Source organism: Leopardus geoffroyi, chromosome A3, assembly GCF_018350155.1.
Source record: "Leopardus geoffroyi isolate Oge1 chromosome A3, O.geoffroyi_Oge1_pat1.0, whole genome shotgun sequence".
NCBI classification, from domain to species: Eukaryota; Metazoa; Chordata; class Mammalia; order Carnivora; family Felidae; genus Leopardus; species Leopardus geoffroyi.
This window is the reverse complement of record NC_059336.1, coordinates 37,029,643-37,050,951: the sequence shown is the minus strand read 5'-3', so window position 1 is coordinate 37,050,951 and position 21,309 is coordinate 37,029,643. Positions and strand designations below refer to the sequence as shown.

Genomic DNA, 21,309 nt, shown 5'->3' with positions numbered 1-21,309 from the left:
CAGATTGACAGTGAGGGAATGGGGAACAATTTACCATGCAAAAGGATGTAAAAAGAAAGGCAGAGTATCAATACTTATATTGGAAAAAACAGACTTTAAAACAATGATTGTAACAAGAGACAAATAAGGACAGTATATAATAAAAAAGGGGACAATCCAACAAAACAAGATAGCAATTGTAAATATTTACGCACCCAACATGAAAACACCCAAATGTATAAAACAGTCAATAACAAACACAAAGGAACTAATCAATAATGCAGTAATAGTAGGGGAATTAAACACCCTACTAACATCAATGGACAGATCATATAAACAGAAAATCAAGAAACAATGGCTTTGAATGACACACTGGACCAGATGGATTTAACAGAAATATTCAGAACATTCCACCCAAATACAACAGAATACACATTCTTTTCAAATGCACATGGAATATTCTCCAGAATAGATCACATATTAGACCACACACACACATAAAGCCTCAACAAATTCAAGAAGATAGAGGTCATACCATTCATTTTTTCTGACCCAGTGCTATGAAACTAGAAGTCAAACACACACACACACGCACACACACACACACACACACAAAACCTGGAAACAACACAAATACATGGAAGTTAAGTACAAGCTACTAAAAACAATGAATGGGTCAACCAGGAAATCAAGAAGAAAATTAGAAAGTACACGAAAACAAATGAAAATGAAAATACAATGGTTCAAAACCTTTGGGTTGCGGCAAAAGTGGGAGTAAATTAAGAGCAATACAGGCCTACTTCAAGAAGCAAGAAAAATCTCAAGAACCTAACCTTATGTCTAAAGGAGCTACAAAAAGAACAGCAAACAAACCTAAAATGAGCAGAAGAAAGGAAATAAAAATTAGAGCAGAAATAAATGATATAGAAATTAAATAAACAATAGATCAATGAAACCAGGATCTGATTCTCTGAAAAAAAAAAAATAAATGAAATTGATAAACCTCCAGCCAGACTTATCAAAAAAAAGAAAAAGGACGAAAATAAACAAAATCAAATGATAGGGGAGAAATAACACCCAACATCACAGAAATGCAAACAATTATAAGAGAATATTATGAAACACTATATGCCAATGAATTGGATAACTTAGAAGAAATGGATAAATTCATAGAAACATATAACCTACCAAAACTACAACAGGAAGATATAAAGAATTGGAACACTGACTACCAGCAAGGAAATTAAATCAGTAATCAAAAAATTCCCATAAAAATTCCAGGGCCAGATGACTTCACAGGTGATTTTTACCAAACATTTAAAGAGTTAATACCTATTCTTCTTGAACTATTCTGAAAAATAGAAGAGGAAAGAATACTTCCAAATTCATTCTATAAGGTCAGTATTATCCTGATACCAAAGTCAGAGAAAGACATCACAACCCACCCCCAAAAATCTACATGCCACTATCGCTGATGAACATACATGCAAAAATCCTGAACAAAATACTAGCAAACTGAATCCAATGATACATTAAAAAAATAATTCATTTCAACCAAGTGGGATTCCTTCCTGAGTTGCTAGGATGCTTCCGTATTTGCAAATCAATCAACATATCAATAAGAGACAGGATAAGAATCATATGATTATTTCAACAGATTCAGAAAAAGCATTTGATAAAGTACAGCATCCATTCATGATGAAAACCCTCTGCAAAGTAGGACTAGAGGGAACATACCTCAACATAACTAATACCCAGACATTAATGATATATTTCTCTCAGATCCATTGTGTCCTGGAAATAACACTGCAAAATAAGAAAGCTGACAGGAATCTTCAATTGGTGTTTAAAATTCTCAGTGTTTAACTTAGTTCCTTTTCTTCTTGGTTCTGAATCTGGTATGCATAGCTGTATTATTTACAATTGGCCCCTCCCACCCCCAAATATTTTAAAGCGATTTACAACAAAACCATCCATTACAGTCCTTCTGCTGCCTCCATCAGTGTGGCCACGCCCTGGTTACCAACACAAACCATGTGACCAGGCACTGTGGGGGTGCTGGCCATGTTCAGGCTCTATCTAGACTGGGATTGTAAAAGTAGACCCTCAAACAGCTCTTCAGAGCAGAGGGATGTACAAACACTATCCATGAATATAAAGGACTAAAGGGACTTATCAAAGGTATAAACTAGGAACCAGTGAGCAAAGGGGTAAATAAAGCTTACTAGGAGTGGAGGAGATATGGGGAGTCATTTGCCTATTCTTTAAATATTTAATAGGATTTTAAGTAGAGTGCCCCAAATACTCTGTAAACATGTTTGGATTTTTTTCTATAAGCTGTGAGGAGCTATTAAAGATAAATAAGCATGATTGTTTGGGGTAATAGCTCTGGCAGTAGGGACAACTGGTGAAGCCAGGATGAAAGGCAGAGTGAAGAGTTAAAGGTTTCTTTATGAGATGTACAGTCCTTGGCACTCATAGTGGCATCTGCATCACCTGGGATTTTGTTGGAAATACAGAATTTCACACTCCATCCCAGACTTACCAATTTATAATCTCTTGTTTTAGTGAAATATCTACTGTAAGCATCAGTACTCTAATTGACAATGTTGTGTATGCCCCGCTTGGCAAAGCTGCCTCTCAAAGAGTTGAGACTGGCCCAAACAAAACCTGAAGTTGATATATGGTCGGGGATAAACTCTGGAAGTGGAGGATTATTTAAAGATTCAAGGCCCCCAAGTGTACATGAAATAGGAGAACTTGCTCAGAAATGAAAGGGCCACAAAACTGCGTAGGCAGGACCAGGTTGTAACTGGATTTAGTCTCTGGACAGATTCCAAAAGGCAACTGATGGAGAAGAGAAACCTTCTATAGAACAACTGTCAAGGAGGCTATCAGTGAGAGGAAGGTTCAGGTGAGGTGAGAAGTGGGGGTTTGGGAGAACTAGTAGATCTAATTTGGGGAACAGAAAGCAGGAAATTTCAGACTTATAATGGAGGAATGATTTATAAGTTTGAGTGACAGATTTCATGCATGGAGTGAGAAAGAGATGCTGAAGGTGACACTTAGGTTTCCAACCTACTGGATTGCAGGGAGGTCATATCAACTACATGTAAAGTTAAATACCTGAAACTCAGTTTTATGTAACTGATGAATCAAACTGTAGGATATTTCGTTTAGAAAGTGCACACAGTTTGCACCAGGTTAATTTTATGTGGGAATCTTTAAGAATGAGCAGAAATATCTATTTTGTTGAGCATTTTCTAATATGAAGCATGATTTCTCAAACCTTTAAGTACCCAATATGAACTTCATAACAACCTCATGCAGAAGGGGTTCCAAAGATTTCACAAATGAGGAAACAGGAATGTAAAGGGTTAAAGTAAAAAATTAGTGTGAAAGCCAAGATGTGGACCTGATTAGTGATGTCACAGCCCATCATTATTACTATGTTGAGCTACACTCATTCCTACCCCACACACGTTGGTCCTGTGGCCTCACTTACAGGGTATTTCTAAGTTCCAACAGGTACCCATTTTTTCTATACCAAAAGTGATAGACAATATTTCAGTTCTTTGGAACAGAGTATATCTCTAAATTCCAGGAATTATCTTTATGAATGAAAAGCATTAAAGGGGAATATTTCTTAGAAATAACAAGCCAGCTTGACCTATTGAGATAGAGTCAATTCCTGATTATCTGTGTTAATTAGTGACAGTTTTAGCAGGGGCACTGAAATCCTCCAATATCCCACACACTTGACTCTGATCTTCCAGATGATTAATCTCTTACTACCCTCTAATTTAGATCCCAGGCATTTTCAAAGGTAGCCTAGATGAAAAAGGGAAAACATGAAGTGATATAAAGATAAAAAGGTTCGGATAATAAAAATATTGAGTAAATACAAGGTATGGTACTTGGAACCAGCGTTCCTAGTTCATATCCACTTGCCAGCCATGTATCCATGAGCTAATCACCTACTGTCTGTGCATCAGTTTCTCCATCTGTAAATTGGGGTCAGTGGTAGTATGTACTTCAAATATTGTTGGAGGGAATGACATCATTCAGGAGGAGCACATGGTAAATAGAGAATGATACAATAATCATCAGATCAATAATCAAACCAACACATAAAACTTAAATTGAAAATGGCTCTTTTATGAACTGTCTGCCAGACTACAGCCTATCTGTCTCTATCTCCATCCGCTCAGTCATGGGTTGAAAGATGAAGCCCAGGTTGGCAGGAGAAATCTCCATTCAGTTTTCTTTAAATAAGCTCCAGAGGGCTTTTTTCTCCTGGCCACTACTGTTTACTCTGGCACTCAAAGTTAGCAGCAAGAACTATTAGCAAAACCCCCCAAATCACATGGATATCAATACAATAAAAATCTTCCAAGATTCCATATCCTGCCTATGCTGCAAATCCAGAAACATCCACTGACCTCCTTTTTGCACTGACTGATGACAATGCAGATATTTCAGGCTGCAGTTCCCTGTTCACTGCAGTCTGTCTGAGGTTGTTTTACCCCTAGACTATTTTTGCTCATATGGTTGCTCTTAGCCACAGACATTCAAATAGAAACCAGAGAGATCCAAATCCTTGGGAGGAACCTATAAACAAATGCAGGAAGAAGCATCCAGTCTGACCATGGCGCCCATAAAAGTTTCTGTAGACAGAATATAAGGGGCTGGATTCCCAAAAGCTACATTTGAGAACTTGCCTAAATCTTTCTTAGAAACCTAGCTACTTCACAAGGATGGAAGGATGGAAATTGACAGGAGCAGGTTGGGGAAAGCTTATTCGTTGTGTGTGTGTGTATACAAAAGATTTCCCTTTTGGGGGCTCAGAAGAGCTGAGGGCAGCTGGGTATCTGCCATTTTGTCCCTAGGTTCTAAAACATAGAGAAAAACATCAGCCAAGTTAAGGTATATTTCAATTAAGAAAGGAAAATGGTAAAAATAGATTTTTAAAATATTTAAGAGTGTGCATGCACATGCAGGTGTGCAAATGGGGGAGGCACAGAGGGAGAAGGAGAGCAAGAATCCCAAGCAGCTTCCATGCTATCAGCATGGAGCCTGATACAGGCTCGATCCCACTAACTCATGAGATCACAACCTGAGCTGAAATCAAGAGCTGGACTCTTAACCGACTGAGCCACCCAGGTGCCCCAAAATAGACTCTAAATACCATGAGCAGTATCTGTTTGGGGATCAACAAGTAACACCAAACCCAACTTATAAGTATCCAAACACCATTAACCACTAAAAAAACTCTCTAATTCTGTAGGACCCTGAAATGTAGTATTCAACCATGTATAAGGCCTTCCAAATTTCTATTCTTTCTGTCAGAGTGTCAGGTTCTTTCTCTTCTACTCCCCACACCATCCTGATTGATCTACCATCCACCAGGAAATTGACACAAAATAAGGAAAGGAGGGGACCCAAACCATGAGGGTGCTCTTGCAAAATTCTCTGATTTGAGTATAAATTCAACTTACTAGCAGTTTCATTTATCACAACCCTAGGCCACATTAACTAATTGGCATGTTATCACCTTTGAAGGATTTTGAGCCATAAATCCCCAATGCTTCAGTGCTAGAGAGAAACAGAACAAGCAATATTATCTGAAGCCCTATTGTCCTAACTTAATGAGAACATTGAGCCACTGGATCTAAATACATAAAACAAGCAAACAAAAATATCTTTCCCCAAAGCAATAAGAAAACTAGAAAGAATTCTTACTTTCACAAGTGGCCAAATCTTTAAATGTGTGCCTATTAAATACATCTTCTAAGACTACCTGGAAAATAATGTGCAGCTTGCCAAAACAAAATCAGCTTACAGAACATTTTCACCTTTTCGCCTTCCAACAAATTTCTTGTTTTCCCATCCAAACAATAAGCTTATTGTTTACACTGAAGTACAGTACATGACTAGTCATGTTAGGAAATGAATGAATTGTTGTCCTGTCAACAGTTTTTTTTTTCCCCACATACCTATTATATCTAGGAATTCCTTCTGAAGTTAGAAACTTTGAAGAAAATATACACTGCTTTCATCTGTTTTCATTATCCTGAGTTCCACTGGCATATAGACTAGGGTTGCTTAGCAATGTGAACTTAGTCATAGTTGTAGTATTTGTACAGGTTTCTGAGTATATACTGTTGTATCCTTGTCAAAGTCTGGTGAGAATTTTGGTCCATGATGCTTTCCGTGTTTTATTTAAGCTCAGGTTAAACGCATGAATGCTCTATACAGGTTCAGTTTACTTAGTGGCACACGAATATATGGAGACACAGTAAGGACTGAGGCCTGAAACGGGACACTCTAAAATCCTTCCTTTCCCTTTCCTCTCTCACAGCCCCTTGAAACTCAGGAGCCTATTGGTGAAGAGGAGCTAGCAGATGTCCATCCCTGTATGATCTGGATGACATTCCCTTTTTAATTAACCCAGAAAAAGTGAACATAAATAAGATCTTTTCACTGTAAGTCAGAAAAAAAGTTCAGTTCAGTAACATGCAGATGTGAGACAAAAACTCAATATTCTGTCAATCACAGCACAAACAGAAAAGCACTCATGTCTTCCTATCCTGTTCAACAGCCATAAAGAAAAAGTCTATCAGAGAAAGTGATGCATGCAGTTGGATGAAATAAGTTCCATGCAGTATCCATTTCCAGCCTCCTCCAAGGCCATGCCTACACTGACAAACACCTAAACTTTGCCTTCATATGTTCAACTTAAGTGCCCACAAAACTCTTATCATATGGACCAACCAGCTTTCAGCTTCACCCTTCATTTCTATTTGCTTTTTATCCTATAGTCTTCCATTTCTTTATTTTTCTTAATTGTGGAAGGGGTGACATAGTATGAAAAATAAAGTTTATCTTTAGTTCCTTAGTGTGCTCAGAATTCTAGGGCCAAATAAAATTTTGCCTAAGACACCTATATTCATGGATGAATATGTTTCCTCAAAAGCTTGTTGATGTCTATGTACAAATGATTAATAATGATTCTTTAGGAAAAGTAAAATATTTCAATCTGATTGTTTCCTCTCATGGGCAAGAGACAGGAATGCACAGAAACTAAATATTTTTCTCCACCTTACTCTCCCATCTTTCCAACAGGCTAGCCAGGCATGTTCTCATGATGAAGGCAGATGTGCACCAGTGTAACCAGAAACATGTCAGTACAACTGACTTTCAAGGCTCTGCATGTGTCCCATCTGCTACCGTTTCAGTGGCCAAACTTAGTCACATGGCCACAGTCAAAATCAGGAGGCACATAAATAGACTCCATTACCTTATACATCAAAAGGTATGATTACAAGCAGAAGAGAATGGGAGTCATTAAGGCAGTGAATCTACATCAGTCATAGATGTATTCACAGTCACTGATGATAATATAGAGACCCAGAGATTGTGTCAGAGATGAAACTAGAACTCAGGTCTCTCGACTTATGGTTTACTCCTCTTTTTAAAACATTCACTGCCTTTATTAAAGAGCAAGGAAATGACTGACATAAGCATCCCATAATCAGCTTCAGTATTATCAAATATAACCCATACTCTCCAAAATAGTGCCTAAGAATACTGAATTTATGAAATACATGTGAACCAGAGGCACCTGGGTGGCTTAGTTGGTTAAGCATCCAACTCTTGATTTTGTCTGAGGTTATGATCTCACGGTTTGTGGGATCGAGCCCCACATCGGGCTCTGTGCTGACAGTGTGGAGCCTGGCACCTGCTTCGAGTTCGGTGTCTCCCTGTCTCTCTGCCCCTCCCCCACTCATGCTGTCTGTCTGTCTCTCTCTCTCTGAAAAATGAATAAACATTAAAAAAATTTAATAAAATAAAATATATGTGAACCAAACATAAAACCTTCATTCTCTGGTCTGGTGTTTTAGGAGTTAAAATATTATGCTATTAGCGCAATGTAGGCAAAGCAACTATTAGAAAAAGAGAACTATGAAGGCTGGAGACATACTCTATTAAGAGTTGCCAGATGTAGCAAATAAAAATACAGGATGCGGGATGCCTGGGTGGCTCAGTTGGTTGAACTTCTGACTCTTGATTTCAGATCAGGTCATGATCTATGGTTCATGACTCCAAGCCCTGAGTTGGGCTCTGCACTGGCAGCATGGAGGCTACTTAGGATTCTCTCTTTCCCTCTCTCTCTGCCCTTTAACCACTTGTGCTTGCTCTTTTTGTCAAGATAAATAAACAAACATTTAAAAAACATTTTAAAAAATACAAGATGCTAAATTAAACCAGAATTTCATAAATTGGGGGTGCCTGGGTGAGTCAGTTGGTAAACATATAACTCTTGATTTTGGCTCAGATCATGATCCCATAGTTCATGAGTTCCAACCCTGTGTTGGGCTCTGTGCTGCCTACTTGGGATTCTCTCTCTCCTTCTCTCTCTGCCCTTCCCCTGCTCATGCTCAAGCTGTCAAAATAAATATTGTTTAAAAATATTTAAAAAAATACAAGATGCTAGGTTAAATTAGAATTTCATAAATAGGGGCACCTGGGTGGCTCAGTTGGTTAAGTGTCTGACTCTTAATTTTCACTCAGGTCATGATCTCACAGTTATGAGATCCAGTTGCAAGTTGGGCTCCACACTGTGCATGAAGCCTGCTTGGGATTTTTTCCTTCTCTCTCCCTCTGCTCCTCCCCTGCTCACTCTCTCTCAAATTAAATAAAAAGTTAAAAAAAAAGAATTTCATAAATAACGATTTATGTTTTAGTATGTCTTATGCATTTTCTTTGGAATATACTTATAGTGAAAAAATTTCATTATTTATCTAAAATTCAAATTTAACTAAACATCCCTTATTTTACCTGGAAATCTTAACTCTATTAACAGATTAAAAATATATATAAATCATAACAATATATATGTGCATTATATTAATAATTCATTATCAATTTTTTTCAGAGGAGAATTACCATAAGTATTCAGAATAAAGGTACTTTTATAATGAAAATTATTGTCGTATTTGGCATATTAATAACTTCCAAAACAAGTTTTTCCACAAAATTACATAAATAAGAAAAAATAGGGGTGCCTAGGTGGTTCCATTAGTTAAGTGGCCAACTCTTGATCTGTGCAGGTCATGATCTCAAGGTTAGTGAGTTTGAGCACTGCGTCGGGGTTCTGTGCTGTCAGTGCAGAGCCTGCTTGGGATCTCTCTCTGCCGCTCCCCTGCTCACACTCTTTCTTTCCTTCTCTCTCTCTCTCTCTCTCTCTCTCTCAAAAATAGACATTAAAAAAAAAGAACAGTAGGATTTCATATGCATATATGGCAGTTGATTCCATAATAGGGTTTGAATGCATAGGAACAACAATAAATGTATTAAGATTCTGGAACCTTTGCTGTGCCTTTGATGGGCCAGAAAAGTGAAAACACAGAGAAGGAGTTATCTGGATTCCACAATCACTGTGGAAGAGGTTGCCCCAGATATAATAAGGAGATATGGGTTCATTGGCCTCAGTAATTTCTTCTCAGTGCCCTTCAGTGCTCCACTGGCAAGAAGATATCACTGAGTAGATTTAATTCCTTCTCTCTAGGAACTCCAAACACAATTTTTGTGAAGAAAAGAAGCATATGAGTAGCTGAGAGAGTCCAAAATTGTAAATATATATATGTATGTATGTATAGGTATGTATAGGTATATGTATAGGTATGTAGGTATGTGTATATATATGTAAAAATATATACATAAAGTAAAAAATATATATGTGTGTATATATATATATATATATATATATATATATATATATAAAGTAAAAAATTTAAAAATTAAATGTAAAAGATTTTTGTCAGTGTGAATCAGTACATGAGATGAAGAGTTAATAACTATCTGGTTCTATCAATAACTGTCAATGGGAAGGAATTAAAAAAACAAAAACCAACAACAACATAAAACTTCCTCTTAAATCTAGCCAAGCTGTTAAAGCTGGTTCCCATTAAATGTTTGTTAATTTAATTTATAAAAGCCAAAGCCCAATGGATGCTGTCTGCTGTACACAATAGGGGCTGTATGTGTACAGGCTGGCTTGCTGCCAGTATATAGTGTCATACAGACTGGTATCTTGTATGTAAACATTGCATGAATCTTTAATAATCAAAATTAAAAAAAAATCTTTATGGCTCCAATACTCTTGTAATGCAAAGTAAATACTGAACTTCCTGTGTTGACATTGTGGGGCTTCTTACTGGCACATGGTTGTGAGCAGATGTTTGTTTCACCATTTTCATAGGTCAAAGTTTTTACTTCCGTTAGGGAGAGAGAGGAAGTTCCCTCTAAAGGACAATCGTCTCTGTGTTATATGCTTTATTGTCACTGGGCTGGAATATTACATTTAATAAAGCTCCTTATATTATAGAATGCTTGTTTCTAAGTTAAATATTGAATATGTAGAACTTTTGGATACATAAATATCTTAAGGATATATAATTAAGCATTTAATTTTTCTCTGAACTTCCTACCAACCAAGTTGAAATTTTTAAAGAGAGAATATTTATTCTCTTCTCCTGGCTTCTATTCAGCCCATAATTATCTCCCACACAGCTTTTATCCCTTTCCCTACCCTACAGTCAGACAATGTGAGAAGCAGACATTGTTTTTTTCACTCTGCCAATTAGGAAGTCTTTGGTGGGCATCTTCTAAATGCTCTACACTGTGCTAGATAGAATGGAGGATAAAGAACAAGTGTAAGACATGTCCTGGTCTCTAGCAATTTACAGTCCACTAACAATATCCCCACAATGGCTTTGTGTTGGGGTTTTGTCACTTATATAAAAGCCTCCTACTGGCTATATAATGGCCAGTAATCAATGTGGATCCCCCTGGATGCCTGTGGTGCAAAACACTGAGATACAGGGTAATCTCATCCATCTTTCTAAAAGAATTATTTATTGGAGGCACCTGGGTGACTCAGTTAAGCTTCTAACTCTTGATTTCAGCTCAGGTCATGATCTCACAGCTCATGAGTTCAAGCCCTGCTCACTGGCAGCACAGACTTTGGGATTCTCTTGCTCTGTCTTTCCTGCTCATGCTCTCCCTCTCTCTTTCGCAAAATAAATAAATAAAGCTTAAAAAATATTTTTTTTATTAAGTGCTCATCATGACCCACTGCAAACATATTTAATCTTGAGTGTGGCTGTGTTTGTGTGTGTGCAAGAAAGAAAAAGGGAGAAATTTAACTTATATAGCTTCAACATTAACTTTAAAAATATCAATCTGAAAGGGTCAATGCAGCACCCAATGATCCACAACTGGATGTCTACTTTACCAAAGGATGGGGGCAGTTAAGGGTTTAAAAATCAGAATGGATGTTTGATACAACATTGAACAAACAACAGGTTAACTGACTGTTGTTGTTACTTGTTTTGCTCAGTTTTGTTTTCCAATGTTAACTGGTTGCCATGATATTCTGTGGATGTCATTTAATTCACAGTCCAGGACGTCACTTAGGCATGGGGAGAATGTGGTTTGTTGATGAAAAACTTATCTGTGTGCAATATTCATGTGGACTTCATTCCTATCAAAATAAGATGCTTTATTTAGCCAATGAGTTGGGATTTTTAAAAAAAAAATTCCTTTGTGCTAAAGTCATCCCTATATCTCATTTCAAAACCAACCCAAATATATTAGAACCAAAGAGAAGCATTCAATCAGCACTTTGTCAAACTCTAGAATGTTGATTTGTTAAAACTAACATGTTTTTACTTTGTTTTCTTATACATACCTCTTAGTTTCATCCAGCCAAGTACTTTTCCATTTGAACAGATGGCAGAACCAAGAGGGTTTGACAAATGTGGCTATTCACACCTACAGTATGGCTTCAAGTGGGTGAAAATTGGCAGCTAAAGTCTGTGAGGAACATTTGTGGATTTGGTATCTGAAGACCAAGTTGCAGTGTCGGTTCTGTTTCTTGCCTGATTGACACTGGATAGACCCTTCAATGTCTACTGGGTGTCAATCCTGTCTTTCAGATAAAGATGATACACAAGGCTTGCAGTATTATGGGGGAGGGTTGGATAAGAGATGGTATACAGAAGTGTTTTATATAGGGGAATGCTGCAGTATGGTTTCTGCAACTCCATAAAAAGAGGGGGGAACCACCTGCGAAGTCTTCTGAAGATATCACTCAGAGTAAACTTTGTTCTCTCTTGAGTACCAGATCTTGGTCAGTCACTTTGCCTTGTAGTTGCCCTGATGACAGAACCATTGGGAATTTTTCTGCTAAGCCCTCAAGAAGAGCCAGAATGTACCACAATAAACTTGAAGAGTATTTCTGATTGAAAAAAATGGTAAGAAATATTGATGGTTTAGAGAATTTAAGTCAAAATAAAAACTCACAAGTAAATGTTCTATGAGCTTAAAAATACCGGGTGCCTTATTTTTTAAATAACATATAGTAAGATAATTAACATGAAAGTTGAAATTAAGTATCCATAGAAAAGGTGGAAATTTTTAGCAAATGTACTAAACAATTAGACTAATAAAAATCACTGTAAATAGAGGTGGAGCACTGAAATTAAAATCAGAAATGAAAGAGGAGAAATAATAACAAACACTGAAGAAATACAATTGTAACAATATTATGAAAATTTATATGCCAACAAATTGGGCAACCTAGAAGAAATAAATTCCTAGAAACATATAACCTCCCAAAATTGAATCCCGAAGAAATAGAAAATTTGAACAGCTTGATTGCCAGCAATGAAACTGAATTAGTAATCAAAAAAACTCCAAACTAAAGTCTAGGACCAAATGGCATTCCAGGCGAATTCTACCAAACACTTAAAGAAGAGTTAATACCTATTCTTCTCAAATTATTCCAGAAAAAAAAATAGAAGGAAAGTTTCCAAATTAATTCTATAAAGCCAGCATTATCCTGATACCAAAACCAGATACAGACACCACTAAAAAAAGAGAACTATGTGCCAATATCTCTGATGAACGTAGATGCAAAAATCCTCAACAAAATACTAGCAAGACAGATTCAACAATACATTAAAAAAAGATTATTCAAGGGGCACCTGGGTGGCTCAGCTGGTTAAGCATCTTGACTCTTGGTTTCAGCTCAAGTCATGATCTCACAGTTTGTGGGTTCAGGCCCCCATAGGGCTCTAGGGCTCTGCACTGACAGCACGGAGCCTGCTTGGGATTTTCTCTCTCTCTCTCTCTCTCTCTCTCTCTCTGTCTTTCTCCCCCACTTGCTCCCTATCTCTCTCACTCTCTCAAAACAAACAAACAAACAAACAAATAAATAAATAAATAAATTATCATTTAACACGATTGAGTGGGATTTATTCCCAGGATGCAAGGGATGGTTTAATATTTGCAAATCAATCCACATGATACATCACATCAAGAGGAGAAAGAATAAAAACCATATGATCATTTCAAGAGATCCAGAAAAAGTATTTGACAAACATCCATTCATGATGAAAAACCTCTGCAAAGTAGGTCTAGAAGGAATATACCCCAATGTAACAAAGGCTTTATATGAAAAACCCACAACAAACATCATATGCAGTGGGAAAAAACTGAGAGCTTTCCCCTAAGGTCTGGAACAAGACAAGGATGTCCACTCTCACCACTTTTATTCAACATAGTACTAGAAGTCCTCGCCACAGAAACTAGACAACATAAAGAGATAAAAGACATCCAAACGAGTAAGGAAGAAGTAAAACTTTCACTATTTGCAGATGACATACTTCTATATATAGAAAACCCAAAAGATTCCACCAAAAAAATTACAAAATACTAGAAATAATAAATGAACTCATTAAGTCACAAGATACAAATCAAATATACAGGAATCAGTTGCATTTCTATACACTAATAATGAAGCAGCAGAGAGAGAAATTAACAATCCCATTTACAATTATACCAAAAATGATAAAATACCAAGGAATAAACATAACCAAAGAGTTGAAAGACCTGTACTGTGAAAACTATAAAACATCAATGAAATAAATTGAAAATGATACAAATAAATGAAAATATATTCCATACTCATGGGTTTAGAGAACAAATATTGTTAAAATATCTGTACTACTCAAAGGAATATGCAGACTTAATGCAATCCTTATAAAAATGCCAACAGACTTTTTTCACAGAACTAGATTAAATAATCCAAAAATTTGTATGGAACAACAAAGGATCTCCAATTGCCAAAGTAATCTTATAAAAGAACAACAAAACTGGACGTATCATAATCCCAGATTTCAAGATATACTATAAAGCTGTGGTGATTAAAACAGTATGGTACTGGCACAAAAACAGATACATGGATCAACAGAACAGAATGAAGATCCTCAAAATAAACCCAGGATTATGTGGTCAATTAATCTATGACAAAGGAGGAAAGACTATGCAAGGGAAAAAAGGCAGTCTGTTCAACAAATGGTGCTGGGAAAACTGTAAAGTTACATGCAAAAGAATGAAACTGAATCACTTTCTTATACCATACACATAAACTCAAAATGAATTAAAGACCTAAATGTGAGACCTAAAACCATAAAAATCCGAGAAGAGAGCACAGGCAGTAATTTCTCTGAAAGTGGCTGTAGCAACATATTTTTGTATATGTCTCCTGAAACAAGGGAAACAAAAGCAAAAATAAACTACTGGGTCTACATCAAAATAAAAATCTGGGTATTTACCCAAAGAATATGAAACACTAATTTGAAAAGATATATGCACCCCTATGTTTATTACAGCATTATTTACAAGAGCCAAATTGCAGAAGCAGCCCAAGTGTCCCATCAATAGACAAATGGATAAAGAAGATGGGGGGTGTGTGTGTGATATTGAATATTACTCAGCTATAAAAAAGAATGAAATCTTGCCATTTGCAACAACATGGATGGAGCTATAGAGAGTATAATGCTCAGTGAAATAAGTCAGAAAAAGAGGAATACCATATGATTTCACTCATGTAGAATTTAAGAAACAAAACAAGTGAACAAAGAAAAAAAAAGAGAAAAATCAAAAAACAGACTCTTAACTATAGAGAACAAACTGATGGTTACCAGAGGGGAGGTAGATGGGGGGTGAAGTAGATGAAGGGGATTAAGAGTACACTTATCATTAGGAGCACTGAGTAATGTATAGAATGCTGAATCACTACATTACACACCCAAAACTAATATAACATTGTATGTTAATTATACTGGAATTTAAAAATAATAAAAAATTTTAAAAACATCATAATTAATCATTTTTTTCCTGAACTTCCTACCAGTCAAGCTGAAATTTAAAAAAAAGAAATGATGTAATTCTCATTATAAAACATCACAATATAAAATATCAGTGTAAAACAACTTTTATTTCTGGGAACAAATTATAAAGAGGATTTATTCTTTTTTAATGAGATATAATTGACATATAACATTGTATTAGTTTTAGGTATACAACATAATGGCTTGATATGTGCATACTGCAAAATGATTACCACACCAAATTTAGTTAACATCTGTCACCTCACATAGTTCTATTTTTTTCCTGTGATGAGAACTTCTAAGATCTCTCTTAGCAACTTAAAAATAAAGTGCTGTTAACTATAGTTAACATGCTATACATTACATCCACAGAACTTACTGATCTTATAACTGGAAATTTGTACCTTTTGACTCCTTCCTTCCTCCCTTCCCCCCACCCTTTTGTTCTTTCTAGAACCCTAATATAATGCTACAATTCTCAAGCTTTGGAGTACATGCCCCTAGGAATGTGTTGATATGCCAAGGGTGTACCTAAAGCCACAGAGGACTAAGAGCAATTGGGGTAAATGACTTAACAATTTGGGGTGAAATTCACCTATGTTTATATTAGTATAAACATGTCTTATCAAACAGGAGCAAAATTTTCACTTGCCTTCATAATAAAAACATGTCTAGAAATGTTCTCTTCCAGATAGCCTATACCCCAAGGCTATACTCCTCTGCTAGTGGAGTCCTTTTGCAGAGTTTTCTGATGTTCTGACATAATGACAGTATCATAATAACAGTTTTAGAGAAAATACCAACATATATATATGTCCCTAAAAGTCCAGGGCAGAATATTAAAACATGATTCATAAAGGTGCATATTCCCAGAACCAAAACAGGGAAGCTTATTTTTGGCCAAGCTGCCTGTGGTCTAACTCTTAAGGAAGCAAGTTAATCTCAAAATGTGGTCCTCAGAGCACTTGCATCAGAAAACCCTGGGAATGCTTATTAAGATGAAAATTTAGGGTTGCCTGGGTGGCTCAGTCAGTTAAGTGTCCAACTCTTGATTTCATGGTCTCATGGTTGTAAGATTGAGTCCTGTGTATGTGGAACCAGTACTCCACACTGAGTATGGAGCCTACTTGGGATTCTCTCTCTCCCTCTCCTCTGCCCCTCCCCCGCTTGGGCTCGCTCTCTCTCTCTCTCTCAAAATAAGTTAATAAACATTGTGTGTGTGTGTGTGTGTGTGTGTGTCTCTGTGTGTGTGTGTGTGTGTATTCATTCATGCCCCAAAGGATGATCACTTCTGAAGCAGAGGCCCAGGAATCTTCATAGGAGCTTATTAGAGAATTGATACATAAACACATTAAAAGTTGAAAACAATTTAAAATGGTTGGAGGGATGGAATTAAATTTCCCTAGTCCAGCTTTTCTGTATCTTGCTTTTCTCAGCTGGCCTTTTTGCAACAGCCTGGTGCAGCTAAACCCCTAACAATTTAGAGCTGAGTGAAGGGAGAACCAGAACCATATATTTTGAATACCAAGACTCTACGTGGAAAGTTTATTATTCTACTGGAGACCCTGAGAGCCTGACATACAGCCTCACTCATCTGGAGAAGCAGTAACATTCACCTGAGAAGGATTATCAGGGTCACCAAAAAGAAGGTCAAACAAAGAGGGTCTAATACCGCCTTTCAATCTGCTCAAGTGCCTGAACAAATATTTGAATGGAGACCACACCTCAGACCATCTTTTCCTTTCACAAAAATCAAATTCCCCAGGTTGTTAAGAGATAGCATACTAAAATATGGTTCTATAGTCTATCTTACTTCCTCAGAACAGATTTTCTCAGTCTTTAATTTATTAATTGGCAGAGTTTTGAAGAGGAAGGTAAAAATGCAAATATCTTTTTCTTGAACTTACTGGACCAGAGACTCTGTGTTGGACAGAATCTTCTAAGACCAAGTTTCTGTATCCCAAAGATACTCAAAGTAGGATTCAGGAATCAACAAGGATCCACATCAGCATCCCCCAGGAGCTTGTCAGAAATGCAGAATCTCAAGCCCCTATCCCAGCACTACTGAAACAGAGTCTGAAGCTTAACAAAATCCTCAGCAGATCTGTATGTACATCAGAGTCTGAGAAGCAAGGCTAGAGAACACATTTGGAGAACCAGTGCCAAAGACAATGACAGAAATGGTTGTAACCTGGAAAACTTTAAGAATCAGTCTTACAGTTCATTCACCTTGGCTTCTGAAAAACTCTGGTATTATTTCCAAAGAACATCTGCTCTGGCGCAGGGAATTTTCACTACAAAAACTACATCTGAAGGCTATATGTAAAGCAAATCCTTCTACAATTGAGAAAAGCCAAGATTTATGCTATGGATTGTATCTTTCTTGGCCTATGGACAGTTTTAATTTGCATCAAACCTGCCTCATGCAGATAAGAGATGCTGAAAGAATTAGAACTTTGTCTGCCATCTGAATCTACTCCTCTGGAGAGAAATAGCCCATTTCCCAGCTGCAGCTGGGAACATATCATCCCATTTTAGCTGACAGATTATCAGAGATTTTCCAAATTACTATTCCCAAGCCACTCTGAGTCCCAAGCACATACTCTGAATCAGGTGCATGTGAAATACAAACAGGGCTTGAATTGGAAAGAAAAAGCTGAAGCTCAAGCCTTAACAAGCAAAATGCACATGTTAATAAAACCCATGCACGGCTTCAAGTCCATGTAAGGTATGGATCAACCAGCAATAGCAAGGTTCCCATCGGAATCTTCCCAGCATACAGTCATGACTCATGCCCAGAGCCATCTTGTCCTTGTAAGAATAGCATAAATCATCATCCAATATTAAAAATGATGCCAAAAGTGCATTTTATTCAAATGCATTCCTTAAAATAATTGCTGAGAAAATAATGCAAGAGTGTTCAACTGACAACTGACTCTTTAGCGTTCACATCTGGAGGGAAAAATATGTCATGGAGTAGTTAAGTGGATTTTAGAGATGCTGGAAATTCCTAAACCCACAAAAGTCCAAGTACATGAGTTTGTTTTATTCTTTTGAAGAGGAAACTTCTATGCCTTAGTCACACCTACAAACAGTACAAAGAGGTCTCCTACATTTTGTAATGCAAACCTTTCCTTTCCTTTTCTTCTTGTCTTTCTTCTTTCATATTTTAGCCAACAGCATCAGAAAAAAAAGTATTTGTCATGGATTCCTATAAGCTCTCTCCCTTCCCTCTCTCACACATTCTTTCCACCAACATTCACACAAGCTCAGAAGTCTTTCACAATTATAATAAACCATCTTTGACTCTGCTTTTCCTCCTGCTACCCCTCTCTTAGGCTATTCTAATTAATGTACATTTACTACTCCACTCCTCACCTTCTATATGGTATGAATACCCCCAGAAACAGCCTCTCAGACAGGGATTCAAGGCTGTGATCCTAGAAAAACTGATAGGGGAGTAGAAAAGTATGAGGAAGGGCAGAAAGTTCATAGAGGGGATATTATCCAACCAGTCACCACGGGGGCAACTTAAGGTAAGTCCCCCTGGGGGTCTCTGAGAGATAGCATAGAGTTATCTCAATAGAAAGGCAAAGGAGGGGCGCCTGGGTGGCGCAGTCGGTAAAGCGTCCGACTTCAGCCAGGTCACGATATCACGGTCCGGGAGTTCGAGCCCCGCGTCGGGCTCTGGGCTGATGGCTCAGAGCCTGGAGCCTGTTTCTGATTCTGTGTCTCCCTCTCTCTCTGCCCCTCCCCCGTTCATGCTCCGTGTCTCTCTCTGTCCCAAAAATAAATAAACGTTGAAAAAAAAAAAATTAAAAAAAAAAAAAAAAAAAAAAAAGAAAGGCAAAGGACTAGGGTATTTAGGTATCAAACTTTTTTCTGTCATTGTTTGAGGTCTGTTTCTGGGGACTTTGACTCTGTCATTTTGGCTTGCTCTGTGCTTAGGCTAAGGGTGCTCTTTAGCCAAAATGATGAATGAATGAATGAATGAATGAATGAGTGAGTGAATGAAAGAATGAAAGGCCTCAAGCAAAGCAACCTTTGGAATATAGAAGTGACTACCAAAGGGATATAGGCAGGCTATCAATACCCGCTACACCTCTGTTCATTTCTCCACTCAAGCCCCTGTAAGAGCTTTAACTAAGTATCAGTGTGGCTAAAGTGCTTAGACTAATTTCAGAAATTATACTACTTGTTAGTCAGTAAAGACTATCAGCCACTGCTTCCTTCTTGAAGCTCCAGGACAACACATCTTTCTGAGTCTTCTCCTTTCTCTCCTGCCACTCTTTTTAATTCTTTCTGGTCTATCTTCTTCCACCTAAACTTAAAATGTTAGGACCCTTTCCTTTCCTCTTCTCATCTTTCTCTTGATGAGTAAGTATATCTGTCCCTATGGCTTCACTTACCATTTATATCACAACAACTTACAAACTTGTATCTCTGGTAGCTCAGACCTCCTGACCAATGATGTTGATGGCCTACATGATATCTGACATCTCAAAATTGCTTCGAAGTAGGCACCAGACTTCATCTTCCATCCCTCTTTTCCCCTGGAAGGAAAAAAAAATGTTCCTCATCTACTGTTTTCTATCTCTGTGAATAATACCACCTTCTACTCAGTTGGGCAAGCTGGGAAACTAGCAGTCAGCCTTGACACATGCCTATCTCCTGCCTCTGCAATCTTCATTTAATTATTGGACTTTATCCACTTGATCCCACCAGTAATTTATTCCTTAAATCCATCCACTCCTGTCCAATTCCTGGTCCATCCTTACCTCTTAATATAGCATCCAACTGGTTTCCTCAGATCTGTTCTTCACCATACAGCTTGAGGGAGCTTTTAACAATGCAACTCTGATTGTGTCACTGCCCATGGGATCTGGCTCTTGTCTGCTTCACCTGTCCCATCCAGTACTACTTTCTACCTAGCTTTCTTTCCTGTTCCACCTATGCTTATCTCACTTCTGTTTTGATATCTTATCTCTCTTTTTGCCTCTGACACTGGAATCTTAATAACTCTTGTTCCCTTGACCTTAAAGCCACTTCTCCCAGTATGTCTTTCCATTAACTAACTTCTACTCATCCTTCAAATAGAAGCTTAAACACAACTGCCTCAAAGAATCCTCTCATGCTTTTCCTGATTCCTCCAAGAAAAGAGTTGGTTCCCTTAGTATTCCATTGTTTAGAAAATCTCACTGAAGCTCTTAATTCTTATAATCATAATTAAATATTTGTGTAATGTGTGTTGCCTGTCTCAGTGTAAGCTCCCTGAGAACAGGTAATGTGCCAATTTAATTCACAGCTAAATACCAAGCACCCACAATAATGCCTGGCATGTAAGATTATGGTCATTACTCAAATAAGTTTTTACTAAGACTATTGACAATTCCAAAAATCTGACTAAGTTTAGCTTGGGTTACATTTTCTCTTTGGTTTTATATTCTACACCCCTGTTTCCACTTACAGGATGTTGAACATCATTGTAAAAATAATCGAAAGGTATCTATATTAGTTTGCTAGGGCTACTGTAACAAAGTACACGAACTAGGTGGCTTAAACAACAGAAATGTGCTGCCTCACAGTTCTGGAAGCTAGAAATCTGAAATCAGGGTGTTAATAGGGTCAGGTTCTTCTGAGGGCTGTGAGGAAAGGATCTGTTCCAAGTCTCTCTCCTTGGCTTGTAGATGACCATTTTCACATTTACACAGCATCTCACTATATGTATCTCTGTGTCCAAATTCCGCCTTTTTATAAGGACATCAGTCATAATGAATTGGGGCCCACCCCAATGACCTCATCTTAGCTAATTACATCTGCAATGATCTTATTTCCAAATAAGATCACATTCTGAGTTCCTAAGGGTTAGGACTTCAACATATGAATATGAGGAGGGGGGAAGCACACAATTTAACCCATGACAATATCCAAGGATTTTAAGCAGGGGAGATAAACAATTAGATTCACATTACTGAAAAGTCATGTTCTCTACAGACAGCATGAAGAAAAGATTGGAGGGGGCAAGACTGAGGCCTGGGAAGGCTAAGGGCCTATTATAATGCTTCCAGCAATGCCTATCAGCCTAGTT

The 21,309-nt window shown here is 37.4% G+C and overlaps 2 long non-coding RNA genes across 2 annotated transcripts in view; one reads left to right on the top strand and one right to left on the bottom strand.

The window, feature by feature from the left end:
- LOC123580511 overlaps positions 1-21,309 on the bottom strand; it is a 56,546-nt gene that overhangs the window by 8,759 nt on the left and 26,478 nt on the right. The window contains exon 2 of the long non-coding RNA XR_006703336.1: positions 19,631-19,774. This is a non-coding gene — a long non-coding RNA (uncharacterized LOC123580511). The remainder of the gene's footprint in view (positions 1-19,630; positions 19,775-21,309) is intronic.
- Positions 1-21,309, top strand: part of LOC123580512 — a 58,535-nt gene that overhangs the window by 25,442 nt on the left and 11,784 nt on the right. The window lies entirely within an intron of this gene.